This window comes from Camelus dromedarius, chromosome 14, assembly GCF_036321535.1.
Source record: "Camelus dromedarius isolate mCamDro1 chromosome 14, mCamDro1.pat, whole genome shotgun sequence".
In the NCBI taxonomy this organism is placed as follows: Eukaryota; Metazoa; Chordata; class Mammalia; order Artiodactyla; family Camelidae; genus Camelus; species Camelus dromedarius.
Window position 1 is genome coordinate 62,631,814 of NC_087449.1, and position 17,161 is coordinate 62,648,974.

The 17,161-nt window shown below is 46.0% G+C and overlaps 1 protein-coding gene across 8 annotated transcripts in view; it reads right to left on the reverse strand.

Moving 5' to 3' along the window:
• Nucleotides 1-17,161, reverse strand: part of VPS13D (vacuolar protein sorting 13 homolog D) — a 225,175-nt gene that overhangs the window by 27,132 nt on the left and 180,882 nt on the right. The window lies entirely within an intron of this gene.

Sequence of the window (17,161 nt, forward strand, 5' to 3'; positions counted from 1 at the left end):
TACATAAAGCACTGGAACTTTCTAGTGCTTTCTGTCTTAAGATCTTTGCAGATAAGAATCTCTATAAATCCGGTTTGGGGATCATCTGGCTACCTCATGGCATCTGTAATCACTGTGGAACAGAACAGAAGTAACTCAGAAGAGAAGCAGAACTTCTTCCTACAATTTAACCACTCACTCCCCGCTAGGGTTTCTCTCTTCACATCCCAAAAGACTAGCCCCAGCATAACTCCTGGATGCCAAATGAGCTCAAGTACATGACAAAAGAGACCCCCAAACAGGTGGCACACTAAAAGATACCCAGGACCAAGGTCTGCTAAACTTTGGGTGTAGTAATCATTTCAGTGCCCAAATCATCCAGGGACTACTAGAATCTATTTTAGGCTTTGAAAGCACCTGGACCGTGGAAGGCTGACTAAATAGAATCCGACTATCTCAGAGGTGGCCAGCCCTTTAGTCTCGTCTCCTACCTCTAGGGCCCTTCTTTCAGGCCCCACAGCATCAAAATAAACAGAAGCTATCCTTGGCCATCAAAAGAAGGTTACAGCATGCTAAGCACACACTTGGACATTCTCTCCCTCTTCCAAGGCTTCCTGTACTGTGTCCCAGTAGGCGTTCCCAGGACAGCAGCTGGTGAAGATGGCCTTGGCTGGATGGCAGAGCAAAGACAAGCTGGAACCTGCATGCGTGTGACTGCTATTTTGTGAAAGTAGAAAATTTTGAACTTAGAAGGATACAGTGGTTCATCACTTGGGGAGGGGTTGGGGTGGGGGATAGGGGGTAGGATACAGCAGAGGGCCCGGGACAGCACAGCCCCTGGACACACCGCTTGGTGGCCTGGTTCTCCAGACCTGCCACCTGCCGCTGCTGCATTAAGCCCGTATGGGTGAGAAGGTGTGATAAGCACCCTTCAGGCTGTGAGGTCCAGAGCTGACAGTACCTCTCCCCAACTTACTGCATTAAGAGTCTTTCCCTAAATCTTCTAGGTCATAGCCAGATAGCCGATTCCCACCTTCCACATCCAAGAATCAAAAGGAAGTGAGACCTGGTAAGAGGCCTCAGGTTTAAATCATGGGCTCTTTTGAAGAGAGAGGCCAAGAGGTGATCCAGAAGTAGTGTAGAAGTTAGCAGTGTGTGCTCTGCTTTCAGATGGCCAGGATTCACATTCTGGTTCCCTTTTTCATTACTTTTGAGTACTCAGACAAGTTATGAACCTCTCTATGCCTCAACTTTCCCATCTGCAAAATGGGGGAAAATACAGCCCCTGCCTCATTGGGTTGTTGGAGGATTACACAGTAATACATATAAGATGCTTAACATAGTGTGCGGCATGTGTAAGCACTCAAAATCTGGCGCAGCACCATCCAGAGCATGGATACCCGCTTAAGACGCCTTGTCCGTTGTAGACAAGTGCTCTTTGGAAGGACAGAAATATATGCCTTGCTGGATGGTACGGACAAAGGACAGGTAGGCCCACAGTGTGGCCCAGCTAGCCGAGGAATAGGACTAAACTACTCCCTTAACCCGCTTTTCTCTCCTGGGGTCCTCTGAAGACAGACAGCCCTTTCCTTCTGACTATATTAATGCCAAAGCCTTGTCTATCTGTCCATGCACGCAACACAGCATTACTGCAAGAACCCGGCTTCCCAGGCCTTGCCCCCAGCCTCCGCCGACGAAGGGGCAGCGGCTCCACAGGGAGGCCTGCCGCGGACCGTCACGGCTTTCCTCAGGCGGCCTCCCACCTGCTCTGGTCTAGCCTTTAGGCTGGGCGGTGGAAAGCCAGAACATGAGGCTATTACTCGCCTCCGAGGAGGAAACAGAGCCATGCTGGGTCTCAGCAACTGGACGAGAACACACCACTGTCGGCATCCAACCACCTCTGCCTCCTCGGAGACGGGTAGGTTTCCTGTTGTGTCAGCCCCGTTTCCTTCAGCAACATTATACTGCAAACAGAGAGCTACTCTGAATAAAGCACCAAGGTGTCCCGTTTCTGGCTGGGGAGGAGGGGAGGAGGCAGACGGCCTTGTTCTCCAGAGGGAAGCATTACCGCGCCTTGACCCTCTCTAGACAGCACCTCTCCCCTCTCCCCAGTCCTGAAAAGCCCGGTTTGAGGACAAGAAACGTGCTGGCTCTCCTTTATGACCTCAGATGGGCAAGTTCTAAATGGCAGCTGGGTCTATTACATGCAGTGTGAGAGGGTTAAACAGGACAGCCTCAACTCTTTATAAACTTTTGCCCTGTGGATATGCGCTCACTGGCGGCAGTACAAGACTCGAGCTGTATTACACGCCTTAACGATATGGTTCAACTGTCGGTCAGGCCTGGGCCTGGCACTGGGCCAGACCGCAATCAATGGGACACAGAACCTCCCCCTTCAGATCATCACGAAGGCTCATATTATCTCCTTTTCGTCGTGCTGGTTAAATTTATGGAGCAGAACCCTGAAGCTGCATTCCTCGGCCTGGGCCGGCCCACGCGGCCCTCCCTCCCTTTGTTCGGTACTGTAAGCGAGCTGTGCTCCGGAGGACAGCAGGGTTGTTAGTTCAGGCACTGACTGTTTGCTCATGACTGAAATGAAAAGAGTTCAGGGGAAGGGCAAAAGGACAGCCCAAGTGTAAAACCCCATCCCGGCAGGCCCTGGGCCCCTACGTACAGGCCCCGAGCTGCTCCTGAATGGACGACTGCACTTTGTTCTCACAAAAGCAAACTCTTCGGTCCAATCTCTAATAAACCTTCTATGAAGCGGCGGCCGAGTCCTCCCGCAGGCACCTCCTGTGAGGCTGTGGGCCCTGGGCACCTCGGGAGGCAGGCTTCCCCGGTACAGCTAAGACGTTAAAGGAGCCACAGTTCTACAGCATCCTTTAGACCTGCCAGTTCCCATGGGGGATGGGAATGGAAACGCTGCTAGTAGCTGTCTTATTTTTAACATTAATACTGAAAAAAGTAAGTGTGTTTTTCAGGCCTTGACTACAAGGGTGAACTCCTGGTGCTTTGTGCACACGTGCCCTGGAGGGGCGGCATCCCTAGGGGACTCGGTCTCCTGGAGTCAGACAGGAGAAGGCCCCGCGGGGCCTGCTCTCACCCGTGATCTTCAGTATCTCTGACTAGTGTACAAAGGGTTAAACAAGCAGCCCGATGGACGGGAGTTGACTTTAGTTTTAGAGTTTAACCCAAGAGAAGAGCACTCCTGCAGTGGCTCCCGAGGCGCGCGCCTGCAGCTCACTCCAGAGGATGCACCTCATGGCTGGAAAGCTGGTACATCGCACAGCTGAACCCAGGCTCTCCCAGGGGCAAGTCGTGAGCCCACAGTTCACCACGTCTGTCTGCTGTGTCTCAGCGGGCCCACCTATAAAACGAGGCTGCTGGGTTGACTTGTGGAAGTCTGGGAGGGTTACTAGGACTCTTCTAACCAAGGTCCAAGTATAACAGAGGAAGGACTAAGAGGAACAGAGAGAAAAGAAACCCAAACCCAATCCAGACCAGAGACATGATGAGAGGGCCAGGCAGGAAAGCCCTTGAGGGGAGTCTCTGCTGCTGACCTGGTGCTTTCCTGCCCCTTGTGTTGTTCCGGCCATTGTGAGGCAGCCCTAGTCTAGGCCCAAGCTTGTTTAAAAATAAAACCAGAAATCTCACACCAGCAACAACACGCACTGAGGCATTTTCCCATTCTGGGTGGAGGTAGGCTTCTCTGATGGAGTCTCGTGAAGCCAGTGGCCTGTTTCAAATCAGATGCGGTTCAATCTGATTCAGATTCAGAGCACACGTATTTCTGAATGGAAACTGTACAGACATTCTTGCATTTTTCTCCCAAAGTTTCCTTATCTACTGTGCTGATGTTCAGAGATGAGCTGCTGAATTTGTCATTCCAAAGCCTCAAGCACCTTTTTTGGGGGTCGATAAGAGGTGCCACGAAATGAATGGGGTCACAGAAAACTGTCTCTTGCTATTGAGAACCCTCTTCTCTATGGTAATTCTTCTACTCTGTACTATCTGTTTTGGTTTGTTAAAAACACAGGTTATAGAGAACCACTTATGTCAGGAAAGAAGAGGCAGGAAAAAGCTAGGCAGATCCATCTTGGGAATCCTCAAGAAAAATGTGCAACCCATCGAATCTATCTCCAGTTGTTCACACAGAGTTGCAGGCTTCAATCAAGGCTTTCGTCATAACACTACCTCACTCCTCCCAGGACAGTCTGCAGTACAAAGCACGTGCACACACGTTATCACAGGTTACACGAATACTCAGAAATGAAGCCAGTCTCCATCAGGCTGCACAACAGAAGGGCTCCTGAAGGCTCAGTTCTGGCCCATTGTGAGCCCAGACGCGTCAAGATTCTCTGATACATTAAACTTTGGAAAACCGGACCCACCTCTGAGAATGAGACTCCGCTGTGGGCCGGGACAGACTTCGAGAACTTACGAACAGTGACCTGGGTGCCCCTACTTCCTGCAGGGCTTTCTCCATCTCGGGGTCCCTCTGATGCCCACATTCCAGGGACAGACAAATCCTAAGCGAACAACGAGGCAGGCTCCAAAAATGCAGGAGCACGAGCTGCTTGCAGAAAGGATGCAGCGGCACTGGCCAGTCCACGTGCCCAGAGCCACGGGCGACGGACTCGCAGCGGCCCGGCGTCTCCCCAGCACGCTTTCCGGCCCACCTCCTCCCCGGGCTCCTCGCCCTTGCCAGCTCCTCCAGCACTGCGGACAGGGCTGCGAAGGGCTAATCTGATACAAGCTGGGGAACTGAAAAGGAAATATGTTTTGAAATTTGCCTTTTCACACCACACAGATCCATTTTTGGTGCAAAATGGCCTCTGTCAAGGGTTTTGTTTTTTGTTAAACACTGATTTCTTGGCCATCAGTTAAAAATCTGCCAACCTTCAGGGACCTCCATGTGACTGAGCACGTGGGAAGTGGTCCATTTACACGGGTTTTTACGTGGGCCATCCTCACATACTCCCCGTGTGACCCAGCTTGTCACATCTGGGGGCACCTCAGTCTCCCCAGAGGTGACATCGGAGGGAGGGTGGAAGCAGAGACAGGGCAGGCTTGGCCACAGATTCCATGCCTCAGGGCAGGAGATGTAACGGCTCAGGCTGGGCCGAGGGCTGCCCAGGGAGACGTTCGGTACAGGCTGCCTCAGACTCACCCATGGCCACTTTATTTTTAGAGAAGGCAATCAGGTTTTCATCTGTCCTCCCTGGACTCTCTTTGTCCCTGCGCCCAAGCTTCCTCCTGACAGCAGAGCCAGCCCTAAGGGAGCCCCATCTGTGCTGTTCCTCCAGGGGTTACACTGTACCCAGGCACACAGATGTGACCGGGGCAAAGACGGTCCTTGCCCACTTTGGGGTGTGAAGACTGACCCGAGGACAGGATGAAGAGCTGTCTGCACGAGGCCACAAAACAAAGTAGTGTCCGGGCTGGAATCAGGGTTCTGGTCTCATGATTTGCAATCTGGTTCTCTTGCCAGAAGGCCACGCTGCCGCCAATACACAAAGGGAACATCCAGATAGGTTATTTTGATCATAGAGACATGAGTCAAGGAGGAACTGATCCTCCAGTGACGCAGTAAAAGACTGTGAGCTGCTGTCACTTCAACACAATAAATCAGATGATGTTCTGGGTGATTCTGTCAGCTCCACCACCGCATTCTGGGAATAAGAATAACATCCCATGAACTCTATCCCAAACTTAAAAAAAATCTGTGGTACATTAGACGTCAATAGCAGTGCCTTAAAAATCTGTCACTAGAGCACTCTGTATTTATCATCCGGTCAACCTAAGTCTTAAATGCACTGCCCAGCTGGCATGTCACCCCCCCATGAGCCACCTCCCTTGCCCAGTGACACCCAGAATTTCCTAAAGGAGCTAAATTTCTGCAAATAGGACAAATGGGAAGATGAGTTTTGAAGTGGATCATGAAATGAACATTTATAATCCAGACAAAGCTCATTTTCAAAGGCTCAAAGCTTTATAATATCAAAGTTATTTCCTACTTTCATTACGTAGAAACCATGAAATAATGAGTGTACAATGAGAGCAATGTTTTAAAGAGCCCATCACACTTAGCTAGAAATGAGAGTCATTCCTTTTAAACCTTAGCCCTGAACCTAAGAGCACTTTTTTTTTTTTTTAAAACAGACATAGGGGACCCCAACCTATGTGATAATGTTGTTGTGAGACTGTCCTGGCAAGAGACAGACAGATAAGCCCTCGATAGTTTCAACAGCCCCACTGAAGGGGGATCTGATTCTCCAACTTAAAACCCTTTAACAATGCTAAACAGTGGACTGTCATGCGTCTGGAAAATATAACCGTTTTTGAAGAATGCTTTCCAAACCACGTAATGCTTTTAAAGCTGTTTATCAGAAGAGCTGGATGAGCAACAGTGGCCTGAAACAGTGTGTCAGCTGTTGTAGGGTCGCATGCCCCATCCTAATTTCCGTAAGCACTTCATCATTCTCGGCTGTCCTACCCTTGGCGGACAACAGATGCCAATGTTTGGAGACATTCGCTACATAACTTTTACCCGACAAACCTGGCTCCAGGACAGATTTCCATGTCATGTGGGGCTTTTGGCTGAACTCTGCTCGAACCCAGAGGCATATCATTTACAGCAGACACTAACAATAGTTTGGGATCACCTGCTCTTCACAAGCGGGTTCAGAGCAAGTTCGTGGCCTCTGCACACCTTTTCCACTGGGGTTCTCGTACACAAAGGCTGAGTGCCCAGGTGAGCTTCTCCACCCGGAATTCCAACCATGTAACCATCACAGGTCTGTAGGCCTGAATTTAACTGCCTGTTTCGTGTGAAGAAAGAGAATGGGACAGACAAGAACCCAGCAAAGCATATGAACTCCTCGTCTTGCACTAGAGCAAGCGGTCAGCAAGTTTTCAGGCACAGAGCGTTAAGTAAGAGGTAAACACGTAATCCCGGTTTCACATACACTCAGCATCCCCTCTTCGGAGAGAATACTGACACAAATGCCATTTCTTGAGCCCTAATTACATGCCACATGTCAGGCTAAGTGCTTTGTATACATTATGTCATCTAATCCCCGTAACCACCCACTGAGGCAGGCGTCATTATTCCTATTCCACATGAGTCAAAGGAATCTCACCTTGGAGATACTACTGGGGAGAACCTTGCAGCAGGGAGATGACTCAGATTCAGGGCTGTCTGACTCCACAGGGGGCCCTCTGCCCTCGTACCACAGACGTGGGAGCCAGGCAGCGCTGCCGGAGCCCCCATCGTCCCTGCAAGGGCTCGGTTTCTTTTCACACTGGCAACCACAGTGCTCTTCTCCTTCAGAGCTGGGGAGACCTGCGATTTTATGTTCTTTCCACATCTCTTTCTGAAACAAGCGCTTCCCTTTGAAGAGAGACCTCTTGCCCTTGGAGTGTCAAGATAAGAAAACTTTCAGCAACTTCCCTTGGAAACTACAAAACACCCATCAGCACCCAGGATCTAAGTACAGTCGCTCACCAGCTGCCGGCCCCTCTGAATAGCTTTTATGGTTCAACGAGGGGTGGTGACAGGGCCATGTCACTGCCGTGGGGTGCGCTATTTCTTTCATGTTCCTGGGATCTGACAAGAGCCTTCCACAACGTGTTTCTTTACAACACTCAGAATGAGAGATTAAAGACCAATACCAGACTGAAAGCTGGGGTTGGGACTAGCAACGACCTCTCTCCAGATGCATTCTAAATCTTCCTGGGAAAGAAGGGTCACTGACTGCTTAAGCAGATGCTGTTCAAAAATTGTCATGATGATTAAATGAGATAATACACGTAAACGACAGAGAACACAGTAAATGTTCATAGTAAATGTTCAACCATGTCAGCAATAATATTATTTATTAATATCACCAAACTTAAAGAATGTTTTAGCAGAAACAATATATATGGATTTCAGTAAAACCACATTAATTCAGAGCTACTAGTTGAATGTGGAGGAGAAGAGACCTCAAGAAAGGATGAATGAACTAGTGAAAAGTCTAAATTATAGGATTTCTGATTAAATGTGACAGATTGAGTCCAGAGACCCCTCTAAAGTGAAAGCAAAGGGATACAAATGGCACGGGTCCAGAAGGATAAAGAGAAGGTGTCAACAATATTTTAGAAGCTGAAAAGCAGATGGAACAGTGGTGCTGAGATGTAAGCCTGAGGGAGTGGAAGCCACAAAGCAGTACGCTAATTAGTCCGCTAACCCGCTGAATTTCTCGAAGATGGAGGCACCAAGCAGCTCTGAAGGCCTGGGGCATCAGGGAGGAACAGGGAGGCCTGTCTGCGAGGTGGTGAAAACAGGAAGACTGCCTAAAAGCCTGCAGAAGCAGCAGCAAGACCTGCAGGTCCCTCCTTCACCCCCAGTCCGCCTGCTCCTCCTCAGGAGAAGACCGGCAGCAACAGGTCCCGCCCGATCCTTTCACGGCAAGGCCCCTGGGCCCCACACAGAGAGCCCTCACCCGCAGATTAGTGCCTCATCCTTAAATGGGAGTAGAACAGACAGTCAAGAATCACCAAACATCCGGAAACTGCCCCTATTCATGAAAGAAAAAGACAAACAAATGGGAGAAGGAGCCTCAGGAGAGGGCAAGGGCACCAGCTGCACAGAGGAGCCCGAGAGCAGGCTGTCCAGACTGCACCCGGGGCATCCTGGAGGAGAACAGCCAAGAAAAGGGCAACGAGAAATTACTAAATGCATGTTTTACCATGTTCAGGAGAGTGTGTCGATGTGTTAGCAATAGGCAGATAGGACAAATCTTTTAAAAAGTTGTTACTAACCTCAGAGTAAAAAGAAGTTGAAAGTAGGTAAGTTTGAGGATAAACTGGGAATATGCATATAGAAAACTAAGCAAACAGTAATAAAAGCATTTACTGACTCCAGGGAGAGAAAACAAACTAAAAAGTTAAACCAAAAAGGAAACATAATCACAGTAACCTACGTGGCTTCGCTGGGAATACTATTTACATAGTCATAATGCAGAAACAAAATACTGATTTACCCGAAAAGGATGATCTAACTACAGTATATTGAAAAATGAGGGGGGGGGGATGTATGTACAGCAATAGGAAGTTAAGTAATATTAAGAAATAGCACTATATTCCTTTTTTCTTTTCTTTTAGAAACATGGAGGTAAATACCTCAAAATTGAAGAACCAGACAAAAGTGCTGAAGGTGGTCTGTCTCTAGGGGAGCAGGAATCAAGAGGCAGGGAAAAATGGGGCAGTTGACAGCTGGTTTTTGATTTCAAATGTGTAGATATCTTTGACTTCTACAAGTGTGGATGTATATTTACTTTGATAAAATAAAATTTAATTTGAAAAGCTAGAAATATTGTTATAGTGAGATAAGGTCAAAATGATAGATTTTTTTTAAAACATTGTTCTTATTAACTGTAAAAACTGAAGAATACTTAGTAAATATGTGTAAGCTAGAATTTAAAAATCATGAGATCATTAGCCAACTGTAAACAATTAGTAAAATGTTAATGATTTGTTTTAAAAGGGTTGTGACGGACCCAATAATGTGGGAAAAATGCTCATTGCTACCAAATATACACCAATACACACCCCCCAATAAACATCACCACCACAAATACAGTTTTGTTGTTTTTCAAGAACAAATAGCAAGTCAAATGACTAGTAAAGGGGTACTTAAAGAAAGCTATAGGAAACTTACTTTAATTAACATATAAGACTAATTTGAGAATATTAACACACAAACAGCTTGATAATTCTCAAGAATCTGGAAGATTCTTCAAAGCAGACAGTATTTAATACCTATTATATACCTGGAATATAGCAGGAGATCAATACTTAATCACTTGAATTTCTACTGTCAATTCGCCTGTACATGAACCAGTGAGCTAACTAAGACTAATCGGGTCTGAATATCACAAGTTCAGAATTGGCTCAGCTGAACTGATGGAGCCCCTCATAGTTTAAACAAAAACATAAAGACTCTCTGAGGTTCACATATTTTCAACAGGGGTATGAAAGCACTCACACATGGTAATTTGGCCTCTGACGCCTTGGAAGGCGGGCAGGTGGCGGTACTCCGACCCTAACTGTGCTGCTGGGGTAGATCAGCAGAGCCTAGCGGACGGTAAGCTCCATCCATCCTGGGAGTAGTTCTCAGTGAGGTTACACTGGATTCAACCAGCCCCAACCTGCCAGGGTTAGCCAGGATCCCTGTGGCCCATCCTCCTCATAATGAGACGTGAAGTTTTGCTCTGCCTCTCCTTTGAAGTTTTCAGCAGTCCCTGGGAGTTTATGATACAGCCTGGGTCACCCCTGCCATTATCTATGTTTGAAGTATGTTTGGGAAAATCTACCAGGAGCTGTCTCTGGTGTTAGCACAGAACAACTGCCTCATAAAAACTGCTTTCCACAAGGAGTTCAAAGGAGCTTAGCCAAATATTGTGGGCTTACCCTGCTCCACCAACTTTGCTAGGGTGGAAAACTGAGGTTTTGCCAAGTCAGCTCCAACAGAGATACACCTTCTTGATTTCCCGAAAGAGCTCAGGGCACTGCTAACACAACCACGTGGCCTTTTGAGAAGGTGGACCTTGCACTTTGAAGTCATCTGCTGTGCACTTACCATGCTGCTGAAGTTAAAATTTATTAGGACAGTAGGTTAAGGTGAAGGACTAAATTAGGTAAATTATTGTGAGAGGTCTTTCTGATATGTGATAAAATCCTTCCAATTGTTACTTTAAGAAACCCAGTAAAAGTCAGGAGCAAACTAGGAGGGCTGACAACTGTTGGCAGGGTGCCAAAGCGAAGCATCCCATCACAGCGGCTACAGTTTAATCCACGCTAATCCACCACTGCCGATACATGCTATTTATCAGCGGGATGATGATCGTCACCATATTTCCCAGTAGAAGAGCTTGTCAAGGAAATTAACCAGGTACAGGTATTTGTTGGCTGGTGGCACATTCGTGAAGTCACAGAAGGTGCAAAGAGTGGCATTGTTTTACATTTTTGCAAATTTCCTCAAGACCTGCTTAACAGAAAACAGCTGCATTCTCCTATCTGCGTCTCCAGCCAACCTGTTACAATATCACACACTGTGTAGCTTCTGGAAGATTCTGCTGTATTCACTAGACAACATTATTACAAAAATAGTTGTTTGTTTATCTATATATCTATATATGTATGAATATATAAGTATATAAAAATAAGTTTGACCTAACAGATCCCTGAAAGGTTTGGGGGTTCCCCCGGGGTCCTTAGACCATATTTTGAGAATCTTTGTTCTAAAAGGACCCATATGTATAAAATTTGTGCTAACTAAAAATCAGTTTCCTCTACATACTAAAGCAGATCCACTAAGAATATAGATTAGTAACACTGTTAACCTGATTTGAGTTATAGAAGCCCAGTATAATAAACTTGTTTCTTTTAGGGTGTACTGTGATTAAAATGTTTTACTAATTCAATCTCACTTTCCCCCCTATTTGACAAATAAATGAGAAACTTAGCAAAAGTCTGGCAAAAGAGTACCAAATAAAGGTATCGGGGCAAGGAAACTCAGGGTTAATCGTAGCGTCCAAACCCACTTTTTCTCCCCCAACAGATGACAAGCCTTTAGTTGTAATACTACAGTCTTCAATTCTTTGCCAGCCTGTATGTCCTCTAGGTATCTCAGAATTCTCTTATCTGTCTAAAGGTCTCTGGGACCAGGGTATATGAACTCAAACCTGGATCCTCTCTTTAAGGGAGATTCCAATTTCATCCTGGGCAAAGAGGGATGATTCTGTAAGGGAACACAGTGAAAGACATAGGATTGCCACCCAAATCTAAAAGTAAATAAACTTAATGTCTCTGCAGAGGAACTCTACCAACAGTAAACGGCTTCTCATTCTTTTCTAATGCAGGGAATACACGTTTTTCTCAAGAAGAAATACACTTCTGTTTCTCTTGAAGTTCAAACCAAAAACCTCAAATGCGTATCTTAAATATGTAAGATCACGTGTCATTCCAGAGTTTTAAAAATCAAGTCACCGAACAAGGAAGGGACTCATGTACAAGGGCTAGACTGATGATTTAATTTTTAAATGGAAAAAAACCAAAATCAGGAAGCAGTCACACTTTCCATTCTATTTTCTTATCTAGGTGCTGCTGGTTGAGATACCAGGATTGTACATCAAAGATGTACATGCCTGAATTCAATTTACTTTTACTTTTGGAAGCAGGATAGTGCAGTTTCCATGAAGTCAGTCATCTCTGCAAGCCAAAAATGGCAAAAAATAGACGCTCTCCTTTCTAGAAACGATTATAATGTACCATGACCAAAAAAGTGGGTTTTTTCCCTAACAGATAATCTTGCATAAAAATGAGTCATAGGATTTCAGAAATGGAAAGGCGTTTCTCAAATATGTGTGTGCAGGAACACACACACACTTTTTTCTTTTCTTCCATGAACAGATTTGAGCTTTCCATAAGTTGTGTTATGAGAATGGCACTGCCTGGAGCCTTTGCGTGAAAGGGGAGTACAGTGTTTCGAGTTCAGCAAGAGGGAAGAAGTCTGTATCAGAAAGTAAGATTTCTCTGCTTGTGTTCCTGTGACAGGAATTTTAACTTATAAGGCAAGAAGGACTGTTAAGATGTTTCTTAAAAATACCTTATCCTGTAACTTCATCAGTTTAATTTCAGACCCGAGTGAGACAGTGCACGTCACGAACACAGCTCTGAACGCTGTTTCTGCTTCCGGGTCTGCGCAGGAAGGCTGAGAGCAATCCATCTGCCCTCAAGCACCCTCGGGGAAGGCCTGGGGCGGCCAGACCTGCAGGCGGGAACGCAGGGCTCTCGCCTCGCACACCCGCACGGGTGAGCAGAAGATGGACAAAGTGGCAGCCCCGCATCCACGGCGCCACTTCTGGACAACAGGAGAGGTATGGACAGTCTCTTCCCTTCAGCCGGAAGCAACAGTAGTTCTCAGTTTCACTGAAGTCTCATTCCTTCTCATGGTAAAACTGACATGCTATCTAATGCACTGGCTGCCCCAGGCAGCAGATGGTCACCAAGCCAACAGACAGATCTGCCCAAAGACGAGAAACAGAGCCCCAGGGTCCAAGCTGCACCACTCTCGCGTTTCATCAATAACTGTATCTTTATATTGATGCCACCAGGGTCTGTGGAACTCATCTGGAAGGGCTGTCTGGTACTTTTTAAACAAGTAAGAGGCGGTTGCTGCCGGATGACTTGGTATTTCTTCCTGAATGGTTAATTTTACTGAGGAGCAATTTTTAAAATTATCTTATTAAAACAAACACACGATAGTTGTACAATTCATTTACAGTTTTAAAATAAAACAGAAACTTTCCAAGAAATGCTGGACTTGCTCTGCCTCCAGATACATGGGGTACCGTCCGGGTACAGTCCGCTCTGTGCTGCCTTCGACAGAACGTTGGTGGGAAAAACTGAGAGCACTGGTATATTCTGACAAACATTTTAATTTTTATTAGATTTTCACCTTTGGAAGATCCCTAAAGGCTTATTAATTCATGCCAGCTCTGCTTGACATGTACTGTGAAACACCGAGGACTGCAGACTGCTGCTCGGGGTAGGACACTGAGAGAATGCTGCCAGACTAAAGCGAGGAGCAGGGGAAGCAGCTCCTAAGTCCCCTTTGCTGACTTTCTTCTAACCTGATGGCATTCAGGCTCTGCGGACTCAAGAGGATCTTAACCCTTTTATCCTGGAAAGTCATAGGTAAGATGCAAACACTGTAACAAAAAGGGCTTTTCCTTAAAAAAAAAATTCCATTTCAGCTTTACATCTAAGAGGTCATTAACGGAAAGTCTCTCTAACGAATTTTGGGTGGTGCCTCGGGAGCGTTTTCACAGAAGTCAAGTATGCCCACCATAAATCTTTTCTGTGAAGTCAACCAAAAGGCTACTCAAAAACTCTCAGAGCAACTGGAATTTACATCTGCGTGCACAACACAAGGGTCCTGGGATTCCAGAACACTATCAGAGACCTGATGGCTATATTCTTACACACTGATCTATCATCATCCTTCAGATTTCCCCTTCCTCCTTATCTAACTTAAATAATGAGATAAGCTCCAACACTCCTGAGCTTTGCTAAATTGGCTTAAATATTTCAAGTTCTGCCAACTCCCACTTCTCCCGTTTTGGGTCTTGACTAAAAAGGTGAAGAAATATTTTGGAGGAAACCTCAGGGCCAAGCTTCATAAATCTTCATCTGCTACTTTCCTGAAATGTCATGAGACCCAAAGTCTACAACATATGGTATTTCGGGAAATAAACAAGCAAATAAATAGTTCAGAGCCGGCCACTCCTCCCTTTCCCATGATGTTTTTGCCTTCTAGTGTGAAACGGCTGCCCCTGGGTCTCTGCAGCTTTCTGCCCACGTATCTTTCCAGATACTACCACCAAGTACCCCCCAAGCCGTGCAACATGCAGAGAACTGGACATGCAGCCCGGCTGGTGCCCTGCTCTCTTGAAGGGTGGGCGGGCTTTTCTACATGGCTTCAATGGCACCACAAGTGTGGCTGCATCTGTGTCACTTCCATGAACTTTACTCAGGAACAGACAAATGCGGCCCAATACACGTAGACTAGAAGATGCAAGCCGAGCCAGCAGAACGCTGCCTTGGAAAAGGCTTCTTAGTTCAGTTCCAAACCACACATACTTGTACAGTTAACAAATGCAGCAGGGGATACTGGTCCACAGCATTCATGTTGAGGCCAAGGCTCTGCTGTCCTCCGCCCTCTCCACTCCCCGACCCCCACCTGCCTTCTCAACGACTGTCAGACTGCACGGACATTTCAGAGAACAGTTAGGTGGCTGCACGCTCCAACAAGGAGAGGAACTTGGAAGTATTTTAATCTTAAAGAACTCAAGGAGGGGGGGGTCCCTATAAATAAAATCATGCTCAAATAAACACAAGAAGGAGCCAATATTTCCTGTAAGGCCACTTTTTAGATGGATTACTGGAAGGAGTATTCTTTCACAGTTTTATGGCTTACTTTGCTATCATCTGCTTAAAATTTGGGTCATTTAAAACATAGATGCTAAGATCTAAGCCTTCACTTGGATGAAATATTACGAAGGAAGCAGAATGCCTCATTCCGAGAGTAGACTCAGAGGCAGAGCCCCTGGACTCCTGGGTTCTGTCCCTGGCTCAGTCCCTGGGCTCAGGTCAGCCCTCGGTCAGAATCTCACTTCTAATCCCTTCAAATCATTTGTTAGTCCCTGTTGTCTAAACAGTGGGGAAAAACCCTGAGTAACACCCCTGGATCCTGTTCAATCAACTGGGATGGTTGGTGATGGTTATAACTCACTTCCAAGAAACCACGGTGATTTATCCCTTGGTAGAACTAGTACGTTCCTAAGAGATCACAGTGTCATCAGAACAAACCCTGAAGGCACTGAAACATTTCTCCACCTGCAAAAACCTCGGTGCTCCTTTAATGTGACTTTCAAAATTAATATCACCCAGCATTTTATAGTTCTTTATAGTTTCCACATAAAAATAACTCTGGTTGGGCTTCAAACCTCTGAGAGAGAGAATAACACAACAAGTATATTTATCCCTAGTTCACAGAGGAAAAGACAGACTTCAGGAGGCAAGGAGGTCTGACCAAGGGCCCAAAGCCAATGAGTAAGGAGTTGGGACCCAGTCCTGTTTTTCAGTTCAAGTGTTCTTTTCTACTTTGCATGGCTGCTCACCAATAACCCAACTTTTGGACCTAGGCTAAGGGACCTTACTAAGGGAAATAGGCCAAAGAGTTTCACAAGACTCTGTAGTGCCTTTTCAGTGCAAGAAAGGGTAAAGGGCCAAATTTCTTTGAGGCCCCCAGTTAGCATGAGTCTAGCACGTGCATGCCCTACTCAACACTGGCAGCGTGGCCCTGGCTCTCCCACTACGGGCTCCTCCAGGGACAGAGAGGAGACACAGCAGCATAACTTCTCTGTCCTCCTTCACCTGGAACATGATTCCTTCTTCTCTTCATCTGGCTGACTCCCACTTACATCGCAGGCTTCATCTCAAACATCGCTTCCCTAGAAAGGCCTTTCTTGACCTCACTGACCGTATGTCAGCAAACATCCTTCTACTCCTTGCCTTCTCGAATTATCCAGTCCCACAGCACTCTGTACATCTCCTGGGTCGTTTATCAGTTTTAGCAAATAATTACCTACATGCTTATTTGTTTTACATTTGCTGTCCCGCCTGACTGTAAGTCCTTTGAGACCAGGGAGAACCTTGCTTTCTGCTATAGTCCCGGCCCTGAGTTCTTAGGCAATTTTCAATCAATATTTACTTACTGAAAATGAATGAGTCACAGACAGACCCTGGCTGACACTAAACAGAACCTTCTGTGGCATCGCTGGACAACTGGTAAAGATGACAACAACACTTTTCCTTCTGTAGCAACCATTTTGTGCTTTTCTTATGCTCCTAAAAAGGATGCAAAACTTTATCAAGACTTCTAAATGGACACTGTATAAAGTACAAGTGATTTCTTTCTGGTCAACATCATTAAAATTTGCAGCACAAAATAATAATATTCTTAAAGTTTAACATATATCTGTCTGTGTATAAACATATATACACACACACACACCCCCTTCGGTCCCTTTTTGGAACAGATCACTTAATCCCTTGACCAATTTGGGATTTTAAGGATAAGGATGGTTCTTTTTGGAATTCTTGGGGTCTTCTGCTTTACTCGTGCTTCATTAGGCGTTAACCGTCCTAACGAAATACTGGAGGCAGGCTTCTTGGGCTTTGAGCAGACATGGAAAAACTAACTGGAAATACTTTTGAAGCCTCCCTACTGCCCCTCCCCCTGACTTCATAAATGCTTCAAAATATACTCAAGGATTGTTTCAGCTCTATATCTGAGAATAGAATGTAACTTAACTAAAGTAAACTCTACAGATCCTTCTTTTTTTTTTTTTTAAAAAAGGCAGCTGCTTCCAGATGGAAGACATTCTGGCAGAACACACCACACGGTCCCGGTCTACAATCTTAAGCATTTCCCCTGCTGCAGTAATGTGTCATCAGTAAGGGTTCCTGGTGACAGAAAATGGATTCATTTTAATTGGGGATGATTTTACTTCAAATCCTATCTGAGGGAGGCGTAGGGTGTGGACATGGCCCAGGCTCTCGGCATTCTGAA